Raw genomic sequence first — 14,704 nt, 5'->3', positions numbered from 1 at the left:
AGCTTTTCAGTACTTAAAGGGCGGTCATAACACCACCCTTTGGAGAATAACATTTTTCTCAGGCAGATAACCATAGAATCATTGAATCATTGGGGTTAGAAAAGACCTCCAAGATCATCTGGTCCAACCATCCCTCTACGACCAATATCACCCACTAAACCATGTCCCTAAGCACCACATAAAACATTTCCTTTAAACACCCCCAGGTGATACTGATGTGACCACCTCCCTGGGCAACCCCTTCCAATACCTGACTACCATTTCTGAAAAGAATTATCTCTTAATTTCCAAACTAAACCTCCCCTGGTGCAACCTGAGGACATTCCTTCTAGTCCTATCACTAGTTTTCTGTGAGAAGAGGCTGACTCCCAACTCCCCACAATTTCCTTTCAGGTAGTTGTAGAGAGCAATAAGGTCACCCCTGAGCCTCCTCTTCTCCAGACTAAACAACCCCAGTTCCCTCAGCCGCTCCTCATAGGACTTGTGTTCCAGGACCTTCACCACTTTTGTAGACCTTCTCTGGACACTTTCCAGGGCCCCAATGTCCTTCTTGTAGTGAGGGGCCCAAAGCTGAACACAGCACTCGAGGTGTGGCCTCACCAGAGCAGAGGGGACAAGGGGACAGTCCCCTCCTTGGTCCTGCTGCCTACACTATTCCTGATACAAGCCAGGATGCTATTGGCTTTCTTGGCCACCTGGGCACACAGCTGGTTCATGTTCAGGATAGCACTGACCAACACGCCCAGATCCTTCTCCTCTGCACAGATTTCGAGCCACTCTGCCTCAAGCCTGTAGTGCTGCATGGGGTTGTTGTGGCCAAAGCGCAGGACCTGGCACTTAGCCATGCTTAACCTCAGCCCACTGGCCTCTGCCCGTTGATCCATCCTGTCCAGGTCCCTCTGCAGGGCCTTCCTACCCTCTGGCAGATTGACACTTCCCCCCAACTTGGTATCATCTACAAACTTACTGAGGGTGCACTCAATTCCCTCATTCAAATCATCAATAAAGATTTTAAAGAGGATGGGCCCCAACACCAGCCCCTGGGGAACACCACTGGTGACCAGTCACCAGCTGGATTTCACACTGTTCACCACCACTCTCTGGGCCTGGTCATCCAGCCAGTTTTTAACCCAGGGAAGAGTGTACCTGTCCAAGCCGTGGGCTGTCAGCTTCTCCATGAGAATACAACGGGAGTATATTACTATTTTATGACAGGAAAAAAGGAAATGGTTTAAAACTAAAAGAGGGGAGATTTAGATTAGATATTTAAGAGAAAATTCTTCACCCAGATTGTGGTGAGGCACTGGAACAAGTTGCCCAGAGAAGGTGTGGATGTCCCATCCCTGAAGGTGTTAAAGACCAGGTTGGCCCTGAGCAACCTTATCTAATGGGTGGCATCCCTGCCTATGGCAGTGGCATGCCACTATGGGAGTGGAACTGGATGATCTTTCAGGTCCCTTCCAACCCAATCCACTCTATAATTTTATATTATATTAAATACAGTTTACTAGAAAGAAAGTTGTATGTCAGAGATAGAGGGTCGTCATGTGAGCTGTAGAGTTATGACATTTAAGTTATGAAATTGTGCTATGTGTATAAACAATATTGTTATTGTTCATGTGTTTAAGTGAATAAACATGCATGTTTTTATATTCAGTAGAGGTTGTGTGGGTATATACATATACATATGCATATATACTTATATATATATTTATATGAGTGTGCATATGCATAAAGAGAAAGGGAAATTGTATGTAATAATAGGATTAATAGTTCCAAACAGCCTAATAAAGACCCAGGACCAAGCCCTATGTATTATTTGAAGGGTTAAGATCACGTCAAGTGGCCTCAAAGTCAAAGAACAAACCTTGCTCCTGTTTTATTCAGAAGCACAGGTGCAGCCTCAAAGACAGTTCTGCAGCTCAGGAAAACTTATTACAATAGGGATACCTATGTTCTACTGCAACTGGTAAAATTCGTAATCCATATACATTTCACTGATGGTGTATCTCTTGTTTGTTGTGAAACAGGAAAAGAATCCAATGTCATCAACAAATATTTGATACAGAGGCTATTTTCTTCAGAAAATAGCCCCAGTTTTTCTTTTGGTCACACATGAACCTAATGAGGTTCAACAAGTCCAAGTGCAAGGTACTGTACCTGGGCTGGGGCAATCCCTGACACAAGTACAGACTAGGAGAACAACTCAATGAAAGCAGCCCTGCAGAAAAAGAGCTGGGGGCTCTGGTGGACAAAAAGTTTGACATGAACCACCAGTTTGACACCAGCCACCAGCTTGCAGCCCAGAAGGCCAACTACCTCCTGGAACGAATCAAAAAAGAAGAGTCCAGCATGTGGAGGGAGGTAATTGTTTCCCTCTACTCTACCCTTGTCAGAGGGTGGTGAGGCACTGGAACAGGTTGCCCAGAAAAGTTGTGGCTGTCCCATCCCTGGAAGTATTCAAGGTGAGTTTAGGTGAGGCCCTGGTCAACCTGATCTAGTGGGTTGCATCCTTGCCTATGGCAGTTGTGTTGGAGCTGGCAGATCTTTAAGGTCCCTTCCAGCCCAAGCTATTCTATGATTCTATGAAAACATGTTAGCCCCAAGATGGCATTGACTAAGAAGGAGAGATAGAGGCTGGTCCTGAGTGGATCTGTACCTGTGAGAAAAGTACTCCCAGGTACTTCTCATAAAAGGAATTTACAGTTCCGAAAATTTATTCTGCTCATTCTATTGTTCTGAAAACTGCTCTAAATTTGTTCTAAAGAAACACACTGGACATTAGAGTAGGTTCATGTGCAAAGTACCTATACTGAATCCAGATGGGAGTAATATTTTTCCCTTACAGAAGTTCTAAGACAAAGCATTTAAAAAGGATGAAAGAAGGGGACAAAACCTGTGGTGGGAGATGTGAATCATAGACAGGAAACATTTCCATTTAAAAGAAGCATGCAGCATAGTCTTTCACAATTACAGGCTAAAACAGGCAGACACCAGCCAGTCCTGAGCTCCAGTGCTCAGTGATGGGATTACACAAAAACTGAGTCATCATCTCTGCAAGGTTACCTAAATTCTGAGAAAGTACATTCAAATTGAGGCATAGTACAGCAGCCAAATAAATAAATAAATAAATAAAAATCATGTTAAGGTGAGTGCTGGCATAATTTACATTTTAATTTCTCCTGCAAACTTTGTATTCCAAGTGATCCAACTTGTACCTGTATTCTGTACCTGAAATTTTCGGAAGTTAAATATTCACTTTAGTCAATTGTTAAGCCTATTCAGGATGAAACTAATGTATCATTCTGTTTATCAGCATGAAACTAATAAACAGAAGGCCTCTTGGGTACACCGAGACCTCATTTTAAAGTAAAGCAAGGCTCATAGGCAGCTCAGTACACCCTGACTTCTGAGACAGGCTTAGAGGAATCCAGTAGTAGGGAATGTATCCTGCCAGACTGGAAAGGGTCACTAAGGAAATGTTAAGAAAAGTTTTCCAGCAAAGCCTTATTATTTCAAAAGAAGAAACCTTACAGTTGCATTTCTTATTTTTAAGACAATATTTTTCCATCATAAAAAAGTTTCCTGAAAATTTCAGCTCAGTGAAAGTCTGAAATATGCTGGATTCTGTGAAATAAAAGTACAGAACCATAGAAACTGGAAAACAGCACCATACTGCATCAGTTTCTGTATATCTGAGTAACACTGCAACTAATACTTCTTCAGATAATATTTTCTGTATATATATAGGATTGCATTTATTCCCCATTTATTCAAATGTGAATAACATTACTTTTTAATCTAATGAAATTTATATTGCTACAGGAGACTGCATATTTTAATCATTACATATCTCCACAATAACAATGCTCAACATGTTTTTCTCTTTTCTCTAAATAACTGTTTCCCTAGTCATTGATAAATAAAAGTATAATTAAGCTTTCCTTAAAAGTCAATTTTCATGTAAAGAAAAGGGCACGAACATCTCATCATTATCAATGCAGAAAGCTCATAAACAGAACATTAAGCTCAATGTAATAAAATTGAAGAATTTCAGTTCTTGAAAAAAAAAAGGGAAAAAAATAAGAAAAAAAAGGGAAAAGAAAACCACCAAGATACCTTCAAGAGATGGAGTACTGTGATTAACTCTATTTGTTTCAATAAATGGAGATTATACAGTGACCTTTACTTCAGCTGCCTCGGTTTCTCCATTTTTAATCATTATGCAAGATTTGGTAGGGATTGTTGCTGACACTCTACTCCTCAGGGGGCAATTAGTAGAGAAGTGAATTCACTAGAAAGTCAGCAGATCTTTTCACTTTATTACCTAAAATGACAGGAAAGAGCCCAACTTTGCTGGACTGTCATAATACTCATCTATGGCTGGATCAGACAGAATCCAGACAATTCAATGCACCACAAAATTACATAAACCTGTCTGAATTAAACATTGAAGGGAAGGAATGCTAATTATATAAAATACATTCTGCTATGTTGCAATTAAAAGTTTCACTGCACAGTAATGTTTGCTGTTTTCATTATGAAGAATTGTAATGATACATTATCTAGCAGTGAATTTTCTTCCCTCTGCCCTGAAATTTAGAATCTTTTTCTCTGCATAGGTATTATTAATACTGAGATTTTATACATAAGTGTATGTTAAGGGCTTCTCTTTTTACTTATTTATTTATTTATTTTTCTCCATTCAAGTTTTATAGCTAATTCCTGCCATCATATCTCATGCAGGTAAATACATTCACCTTCATGGGTACTGCAAAGACCTTTGACTGATACATGACATTTTATATTGTGTTAGCTTTGTTTGTGTTGTTTTGCATTTAGTTAGAAATACAACTAAAAATTCTAAATCCTGTACTTGAAATTCACAACATCAGGAGGTCTTTCAGAATAGGATAACTAAGCCATAACCCCATGATCACCCACTCCTACAAGGAAACAAGCATTTCTCTGGGATTCTATACTAATAGCTATAAATATTATAAGAATACATGATCAGAAGGAAGAGGCAAATTGTGCAGGGTGGCCAAAGGGTTATAAAAAGGGAAAATAAAAATTTAGCACACATTTCCATGGAGAAGTGCATAATACTGGTCCCCCAGAAAAACTTGAGAGAGCTTAATCATTGCAGTGATTCAGACACACACTTATTATTTACAGTAGAAGGAGAAAGAAAGGAAAATAAGTCTGTAACCTTTCAATTTTCCTTTCATAAGTGAAAAGAAAGTAGGAGAACTAGATAATCTCAGGTATTTTTAGACAAGCAGTTTGGTAAAAACTTAACTATGAAGCCACATGGGAAATGATGAAACAGAATATATCAAAAGAATTCTAAAGATCTTACACAAATACATTTTAAGATGATGGGAGAGGACACAGACAGGACAGCTGACCCAAAATTGCCAAAGGGATATTCCATACTGTATGACATCATGCTCAGAAATAAAACTAGGGTAAAGAAGGAGGAAGGGGGGTACATTCGGAGCGACAACATTTGTCTTCCTATTACATATGATGATCCTTGCTTTCCTGGAAGTGGCTGGACATATGCCTGCTAATGGGAAAGAAGCAAATGAATTCCTTGTTTTGCTTTGTGCACGTAGCTTTTTCTTTTCCATGGTAAACTCTCTATCTCAACCCATGAGGTCTCACACTTACCTTTTCAATTCTCTTTTCTACCTGACCTTGGGAGAGTGAGTGAATGGCTGTGTGGTACTTAGCTGCCTACTGGGGTTAAACCACGACAAATGTAATCAAGGATGTGAAACTGTAGGTCAATGCAGTTGTGAGAAAGAAAATCATTTAAAAATAGTAAAATTCACAAAAAAAAAAGTAAAATTCACACAAATATTTCAGTGAGAAAACTTAGAAGGTCTTTATTTTAGAATGATCTATTCCCTTTTTTCCTTTTTTTTTTTTTCAATACAAATTTCTCCTTGCTTCTGTTGTTGACAAAAAAAAAAAAAAGTATGAGAAAAGGTAACTTTGCTTTTCTTTTTGTTTCTTGATGCCTGGTAGGTTTCTATGATGTTAAATAACAAGCATACTGGAGGTGAAATGTATTAAAAAAATTAGGTTTTCATTCAATAGTTCTGGTACATGACATTTCTTTAAGAATTATTTATTATTATCAGAATAAGGAAACACACTCTGTCATGTTCGTTTCTTTGCTTTATTTACATTTTTTTATTATGAATCTATATGTGTGAGGGTTTGTTTTCCTTTTTTTTTTTTTTTTTTTTTTTAATGAAACACTATATGTAGTAAATCCAAGTTTGAACTACGGCAATTAAAATAAAGTGTGAAATGGTCATGTAAATCTATACTTCCAACAAAATCTGTGTGTTTATCATGAGACAAATGTGATATTTTTGTTTATACTGCCTGTATAATTTTATCTCTCAGGGCAAATATTTGCTTCAACCATTTTTACATGAAATTCAATAGTAAAATTTTCATATTGTTAGTGAATGTTGCTGTTGTAAAATATCCTGTACTTAGAATTTTAATATATGTCAAAAAGCAATGGCATGTGATGAGATACCATGCATAGTAGTTGTAATGACAATATATGTTTCCATAGACCTTAGCTATACAAATCAAGAAATGTCTTAAAAAACTCTATGAGATTTAGTCCTGTGTTCTAGGAGTAGAGCAATCCACTGAAGACAAAGGAGACTTTTCATAAAAGAAATGGTAATTAACAAGTAAACATGATCCATCAAAATAAACCCCTCAACATGCACCTTATACCTGCACATATTGCCTGGACAATCTGCAGACTTTTAATGCACATCTAGCATGCAGGGTCAATTTAAATTCTGCAACATGAACAGTTTTGATGTTAATACTGGCAAACACAGGAATACTCTCCACTGAGGACCCAATAGTTTTCCATCTAAAAATCAAACTAGAAGAATAACATGTGGCTGATAAATATTGCAGGATAACTTCTGTTTCTAATTATATAACACCAATTCCAGACAGCCACAAAATACCTTAGTCTCACAGTAGTATAAATAAAATATATGCTTTTGCTGGGCAGTTGCCAGTCATACAGTAGGTAATTTTTGCTCTGAACAACATCACCTTAACCCTAGATGTACCATGCTTTGTGATAACATAAACTAGGAACATACACAACTTATGAACACAGAAGTAATGATGTCAGCATTATGTCAGGTAATAGACAGATTATCCATGGTGGAGTCAATGGCTATGTAACACTAACTCCTTCTGATACCTGATACCACTGTTCTCACTATAATATGGCAACTGCAAAGTTCAAATTAAGAAAGGTGCACACTGACTCTTATTTATAGTGACATTGATTTTGCTGCTTTTGAGAAAACATGAAGAAACTAATTTTAATTGTCAGCTTATTTATTTTAACAAAGCTAAAGAGGAAAAGTGTGCTTGTGTGGAGACGTTCCCAAACTATTCAAGAGAATCATAAAACTAGTGCTTCCTCTTTCTTTAAATTTGTTTTAAGGAGCATCAAGACTCTCATAAGACAGTTCTGGTAAAGATAAGGACACATTGCATTGTGTAGTCAATAAATAATTTACCTTGACAACCAAAATTATATAAAAAGTCGCATCTTAGTGACATGATTTAATGGTGGACTTGACAGTGTGAGGTTAAAGGTTGGACTAGATGATCTTAGAGATCTTTTCCAACTAAATGATTCAATTAAATTCTGTGATTCCTTAATTCTACGATTCCATGATCTAGATACCTCTTTTTCTCCACATTGGTGCTGTTTGTTCCCACTAGCTAAAAGACCAGTTCTATCACCTGGAGATTAGAGTAGGGTGAAAGGCATTCTGAGCCCTGAATAATATCCTCTGAGCACAGAAGTGTTAAGGAAAGGAAATGAATTGATACCCATTAAACTTTTATTATTTTTTTTAATTATTTTTTTAGGAAGAATGATTCATTACTTGCCTACCTGCACCATACAATTGAAATCCCCATACAGATCTTTACTACCTAATCAGTAGTTAGTTTTTGTTTTCCCTACACGGTTTCAAAACCTCAAGATGTACTATAGTTCTACTGCCCAGTGCTGCCAAAAAACACACATCTATTTTGTTTATTGTTTCAATTATACATTAAAATGTTTATCACAATTTGTATTCTCAGCATGGATCTATCCAATTGAATAATAATAAAAAAAAAAATCTATCGTACTATAAATCAGTCTGAAGGGATCTAACACTTTATTTCAGTATTACTGATTTCTTCCACAAACTATGAAGCAAAGCTCAGTTTAAAGAAAGGGAAATTTCACAGTATTGGTGTGGTGGTTTTACTGTGCTGGGCAGACAAACACCAAAACCGCTCTCTCACTCCCCCTCTTTTTAGATGAGGAGGGGGAGAAGTAAAGCAAAGAACAACTCACAGGTTGAGGTAAGGATAATTTAATTAAAGGGAAATAATAATAATAATTAAAGAAAAAATATTATGAACTAAACAATTTAACTAAAGGGAAATAAAAAGGGAAAGGGGAAAAGGGAGGGGGAAAGGGAAAATAAGAAGAAGGGAGGAAAACAAACAAATAAAACAAATGAAAGTTATGTGGAAGTGCGGAGGAAAGAAATTACTCTCTACTTCCCACAAATAAGCGATGATTGACCACGTCCTTGAAGCAGGGCCTCAACGCACGTAGCCAGTGTTCGGGAAGAGGACTGACATTTTCCCAACGAGAGCCCACCCCTCCCCTCTTCTTCCTGTTTCCACCTTTTATTGCTGAGTGTGACATCACATGGTATGGAATATCCCTTTGATTGGTTTAGGTCAACTGCCCTAGTGATGTTTCTCTCCTCACTTTTTTGCCCACCCCCTAGGAGTGTTAGAGAGAGGCCCGATGCTGTGCCAGTGCTGCTCAGCAGTAGACACAACACTGGTGTGATAACACTGCTGTTCCAGCTACAAGTGCAGAGTACGGCACTGTATGGGCTGCTGCAGGGAAAGTTAACATTCCAGTCAGACCCAGAAAAATTGGTTATATGCATTTTCATATAGTGAAAAGAACAGTCATTCAAAATTAACAACAAAAATATATTAACAAGAATTCAATCACTATATTAATTATGGTATCATCCTAATATAAACTGATTATATAAGAATCATAGAATCATTGAGGTTAGAAAAGACCTCCAAGATCATCTGGTCCAACCATCCCTCTACGACCAGTATCACCCACTAAACCACGTCCCTAAGCACCACATAAAACATTTCCTTTAAACACCCCCAGGTGATACTGATGTGACCACCTCCCTGGGCAACCCCTTCCAATACCTGACTACTATTTCTGAAAAGAATTATCTCCTAATTTCCAAACTAAACCTCCCCTGGTGCAACCTGAGGACATTCCTTCTAGTCCTATCACTAGTTTTCTGTGAGAAGAGGCTGACTCCCAACTCCCCACAATTTCCTTTCAGGTAGTTGTAGAGAGCAATAAGGTCACCCCTGAGCCTCCTCTTCTCCAGACTAAACAACCCCAGTTCCCTCAGCCGCTCCTCATAGGACTTGTGTTCCAGGACCTTCACCACTTTTGTAGACCTTCTCTGGACACTTTCCAGGGCCCCAATGTCCTTCTTGTAGTGAGGGGCCCAAAGCTGAACACAGCACTCGAGGTGTGGCCTCACCAGAGCAGAGGGGACAAGGGGACAGTCCCCTCCTTGGTCCTGCTGCCTACACTATTCCTGATACAAGCCAGGATGCTATTGGCTTTCTTGGCCACCTGGGCACACAGCTGGTTCATGTTCAGGATAGCACTGACCAACACGCCCAGATCCTTCTCCTCTGCACAGATTTCGAGCCACTCTGCCTCAAGCCTGTAGTGCTGCATGGGGTTGTTGTGGCCAAAGCGCAGGACCTGGCACTTAGCCATGCTTAACCTCAGCCCACTGGCCTCTGCCCGTTGATCCATCCTGTCCAGGTCCCTCTGCAGGGCCTTCCTACCCTCTGGCAGATTGACACTTCCCCCCAACTTGGTATCATCTGCAAACTTACTGAGGGTGCACTCAATTCCCTCATCCAAATCATCAATAAAGATTTTAAAGAGGATGGGCCCCAACACCAGCCCCTGGGGAACACCACTGGTGACCAGTCACCAGCTGGATTTCACACTGTTCACCACCACTCTCTGGGCCTGGTCATCCAGCCAGTTTTTAACCCAGGGAAGAGTGTACCTGTCCAAGCCGTGGGCTGTCAGCTTCTCAAGGTGAAGACTGTGGGAGACCGTGTCAGAGGCCTTGCTGAAATCTAAGCAGACTACATCAACAGTCTTTCCCTCATCCACCAGGTGGGTGTAGTGGGTTTACATGGCAAGGTTTTCTAGCAGGGGGCCATAAGGGTGGCTTCTGTGAGAAGAATCTAGAAGCTGCCCCATGTTAGGTAAGGGCCCCAGTGCTGACCAGAGCCTAGCCAATAAGTGATGTTGCTTGTACATCTGTGAAAACCTATTTAAGACAGGAAAAAAAAAGCGGTGCCACACAACAGCTGGGAGAGTGAGGAGTGAGAAACAGCCTTGCAGGCACTAAGGTCAGTGAAGAAGGAGGGGGGGGGGTGCTCCAGGTGCTGGAGCAGAATTCCTCTGTGACCTGTGGTGAGGACCATGGTGAGCAGGCTGTCCCCCTGCAGCCCATGGAGTACCACGGTGGAGCAGGGTTCCACACTGCAACCTGTGGAGGAGACCACAGTGGAGCAGGTGGGCCTGCATCGATGGAGGCTGCAGCCTGTGGAAGACCCCTGCTGGAGCGGATTCCGGGCCGGACCTGTAGCCCATGGAGAGGAGACCACGCAGGAGCAGGTGACCTGGCAGGAGCTGCTGCCGGTGGGGGACCCAGGTTGGAGCAGTTTTCTCCTGAGGGATGGACCCCGTGGTATGGACCCATATCTGGAGCAGTTCTGGAAGAGCTGCTGCCTGTGGGAAGCCCACGCCGGATCAGTTCATCAAGGACTGCATCCCGTGGGAGGGACCCCACAGCACAGGGGATGAGAGTGATCGAGAAGGAGCGGCAAAGAAGCTCTATAGACTGACCATAACCTCCATTCCCCTGTTCCCCTGTGCTGCTCTGGGGGAGGTAGAAGAGGGTGGATGAGGGGAAAGGCGCTTTTGGTTTCTTTCCTTTGTTTCTCACTTCTCTATCTTGTTAGTAATAGGTAATAAATCTTACTGTCTCTCTATGCTGAGTCTGTTTTGCCTGTCATGATAATTACTGTGCGATCTCCTTGTCCTTATCTCAACCCTTGAGCCCTTTTCATTGTATTTCCTACCCATTCCTCTTTGAGAGCAGTTGTGGTGGAGCTCGGCCGCCCACTCAAGTAATACCACCAAAGCAGATCACCTGGTCATAGAAGGTTACCAGAAGATAAGAAATTTTATATTAAGATTAAATAAAAATAAAAATAAAAATAAACAAATCTTACAAATACTCTGTCCAAACATCAAACTACAAAGCTTTCCATGAAGCCATTTTGAGGTGATCTACATTTTAGACTAATCAATTTAATTTATTAAGGACATTTTCATTATTATTATCATTTGCAGGCTGATTCATCATTTTGGTGCTAACAATTATATACTTTTTGTAAATCATAGTAAAATTAAATTTTTTTGCTGGGCACTGTCCTCTCATAAAGTTGCAAATATATCATTAGCAAAGGAGCTTTATATCAGCAAAGATATTCCAATACTAGAAGAGCAGTCTCTAGAAAATATGCCATATACCATTTTTTGAAGGATTTGTTCCTGTCCTAAAATTTGCATAAATTGACTCAGCCATTCAAACCTAATTTGTCTGAGCAAGCAAACAAACATTTTTCACATATATATTTTAGAAAAATTTTCACTTTAGACTTTGTTAATACATCCAGTTTATAATCCATCAAGAGAGTGGTAACTTATGGTAAGTTTACATAGAATTACATTAAATACCTCGCATACAAAATTAGCAAACAGGTGTCCTGATACAGACGCAATTGCATAATTTAGAACATATCTACATTTAAACAATTACACAATTTGTTCTTATTTCAGTGCATAATAATTTTATTATTTTTTTTTTGTATCAAATGTCAGAAACACGTTAGAAATAAAATGTTATGTCCAGACAAATGTGTGCAACAGTAGGAGAGGACTCTGCTTTCTGTACATACAACATTACTCTGTCTTTTAAAAATGTCATCACTCACATCTTTTTAAGAAAATGGTTTGAATATGTTTAAAGTCATAACCTTGAAAATATTAAATAGGATTACAAATTTACAAAACAGCTAGAGAAATAGACTGAATGATACAGCTATTAAAGCTGGGTAAAATATAAATAAACATATATGATCAAATTAATCTGTCTACATCATTTTGATGCTTTTCCTTGAAATATCATTGTTATATTGAATGCAGACATTATCTAAACATATTCAGAACTCTGCAATTACTTATTATCTACACCTTTGCCAGTGTGATTGGTTGCAAACATATAACAGCTGCAAATTCAAAAGCCAGAGGAGTCTGAACAGAACAAAGAGATCACGTAGTTCTTTGATAAGAGGAAGCTACTTTTTAGAATCCATTGTTTAGTCTAAATAACTTGTGGGTTTACTCTTGTTCAAAATGAATATTTTCTTTCACACTGCTGCAATTGCTGTCCTGTGAGAAATGCCAGAGAGAATTGCTGTTCTGTGAGAAATGTCCAGCATATGTTTGTGAATTTTTTTCTGCCTTCCTAACCAGTTCTTTCAGATGATCTTTTTGTATTTAGTTTTTATAAGTCCTCTACAAAATTTGAGCAAACTGAGGAAATGGTCCAGCACTCAGCATAATTCCAATTTCTTTTCTATCCTAGAAAGAAAAGATAGATTATAATACCTTATATATATATATTTTTTTTTTTTTTTCTGAAAAATAAGTAGGAGCTAGATATTATTAAATTTACTATACAACACAAAATATTAAAATGGTTATTAAAACATAATTAAAATATTTTTAAAGTATTTGACCTATTAGCAATCTTATCTAGAACCTTGAACACAAAAGAGATATAAGAAGTGTTAGTAAAACTGCTACAAACTATTGAGAGCGTAACTTAGCATCAACAATTCAAATATTAATCAGTAAATATGTAAAAATCATATTGTCTGAAACATTTGGGAATTTAAGGAGGTACATGTATTGGATTTATTTGGCAAGGGTTTGGCAGAAGAAGGGCTGCAGAGGGTCTCTGTAAAGAGTTGCCTGAGCTGCCCCATGTCAGATCTGATCCAGATCCAGCTGGCTCCAAATGGAGCTGCTGGCCAGCGAGTGATGTTTGCACTTCTGTGAGAGCAAATTTAAGAAAGGGAGAAAACTGCTGCACAACAGGAGCTGTGAGAGAAATTTCCCATTTTCCTGCACTGCTTGGGGAGAGGATATAGAAGAGATGTCATAATGGAAGAGGAAATGATGGGAGAGGAAAGTGCTTTTATTTTGTTTTTAGTTTCTCACTAAATTCTCATCTGCTAGTGATAGTCTCTCTATGTTGATTCTTTTGCCCATAATGGAAGCTGGTGAGCAATCTCCCTGTTCTTATTTTAACCGTTGAGCCCTTTCCATCATATTTTCTCCCCCTTTTCCTTTGAGAAGGGGAAGTGAGAGAGTGGTTGTGACATTCAGCTGAGTAACAGGGTAAAACCACCAGAGTACGATTCAGTCTCTTCACTCAGAAAGCCCTAGCCAGGTTAGATCCTTGTCTCCAGTGGGCACACTGGAATTTGATCAACACACGCATTTAATGACCTCTTCTCCATGTTGCAATCTTTTCTCCAGCAAGCTGGTTTCCCTATAGCTTCTGCAGGTCTTGCATCATTGCTTTCCCCTCTTTCTCCATGATCTTCTAGTCCGTAGCTAACTTATGTGTGTACACAATTTCTCACCGTGCCTTTCTGGTACTGTCCTTACCAATTTCAAATGAGCATCTAACACTGGGATATTACTCACCCATCAATGATTCCACTCAAAGTTTCTGCTCCAATACCCATTCCCTCTGCTTCTCTACAGACAAATGTCTGGTTTCCTGCCAAGGACCCAACAAAGACATGACTCCATTGCACTGATCTCTTTTGTCTCCACCCTATGCCAGAAATCGGAATAAAGAAAAGGAGGTAGAGGTTGCACAGCATGAGCACCAATAGAAGAGTAGAACCTCCTGATGCAGCACAATTTCCCAAATTCAGCTCAGGGGAAGGGCTTCTGTTCATCCAAGGCATGCTTCTAATTTCTGAAAACTGTCTCATTAATCTTCTTTATGCTTTCTGGCTGGCTGATTTGACTTCCTTCCCTTTTCTTGTCAACAGTAACCAGGGCTTCTCTGACTTCCTATTCCCTCTCCTCACACTCATTAAATAAAATCCACCAACACTGATTCCTTTTAACTTCTCACTCACACAACTATGACTTCTCTTTCAGCCCCACTCTCTCATGATGGAAATTTTACTGTGCAGGTTGAAGTTATATATTCTTATAAAGGTTAGATTAAATCAGGAATGAAGCTGTTAATAAAGAGATGAATCTTTCTGTATTGCATGTATCCTTCAGCTAAGTAAATTTAGTTAGAATCAGCACGGTAGGAAAGACTACAGCAAACTAAGCAGGGCATCTACAGTATGCAATCAATCTCAGTAATTGTCTAACACAACT

Source organism: Aythya fuligula, chromosome 2 (assembly GCF_009819795.1).
Source record: "Aythya fuligula isolate bAytFul2 chromosome 2, bAytFul2.pri, whole genome shotgun sequence".
In the NCBI taxonomy this organism is placed as follows: Eukaryota; Metazoa; Chordata; class Aves; order Anseriformes; family Anatidae; genus Aythya; species Aythya fuligula.
The sequence above is the reverse complement of the archived record's forward strand: the minus strand, read 5'-3'. Positions refer to the sequence as shown.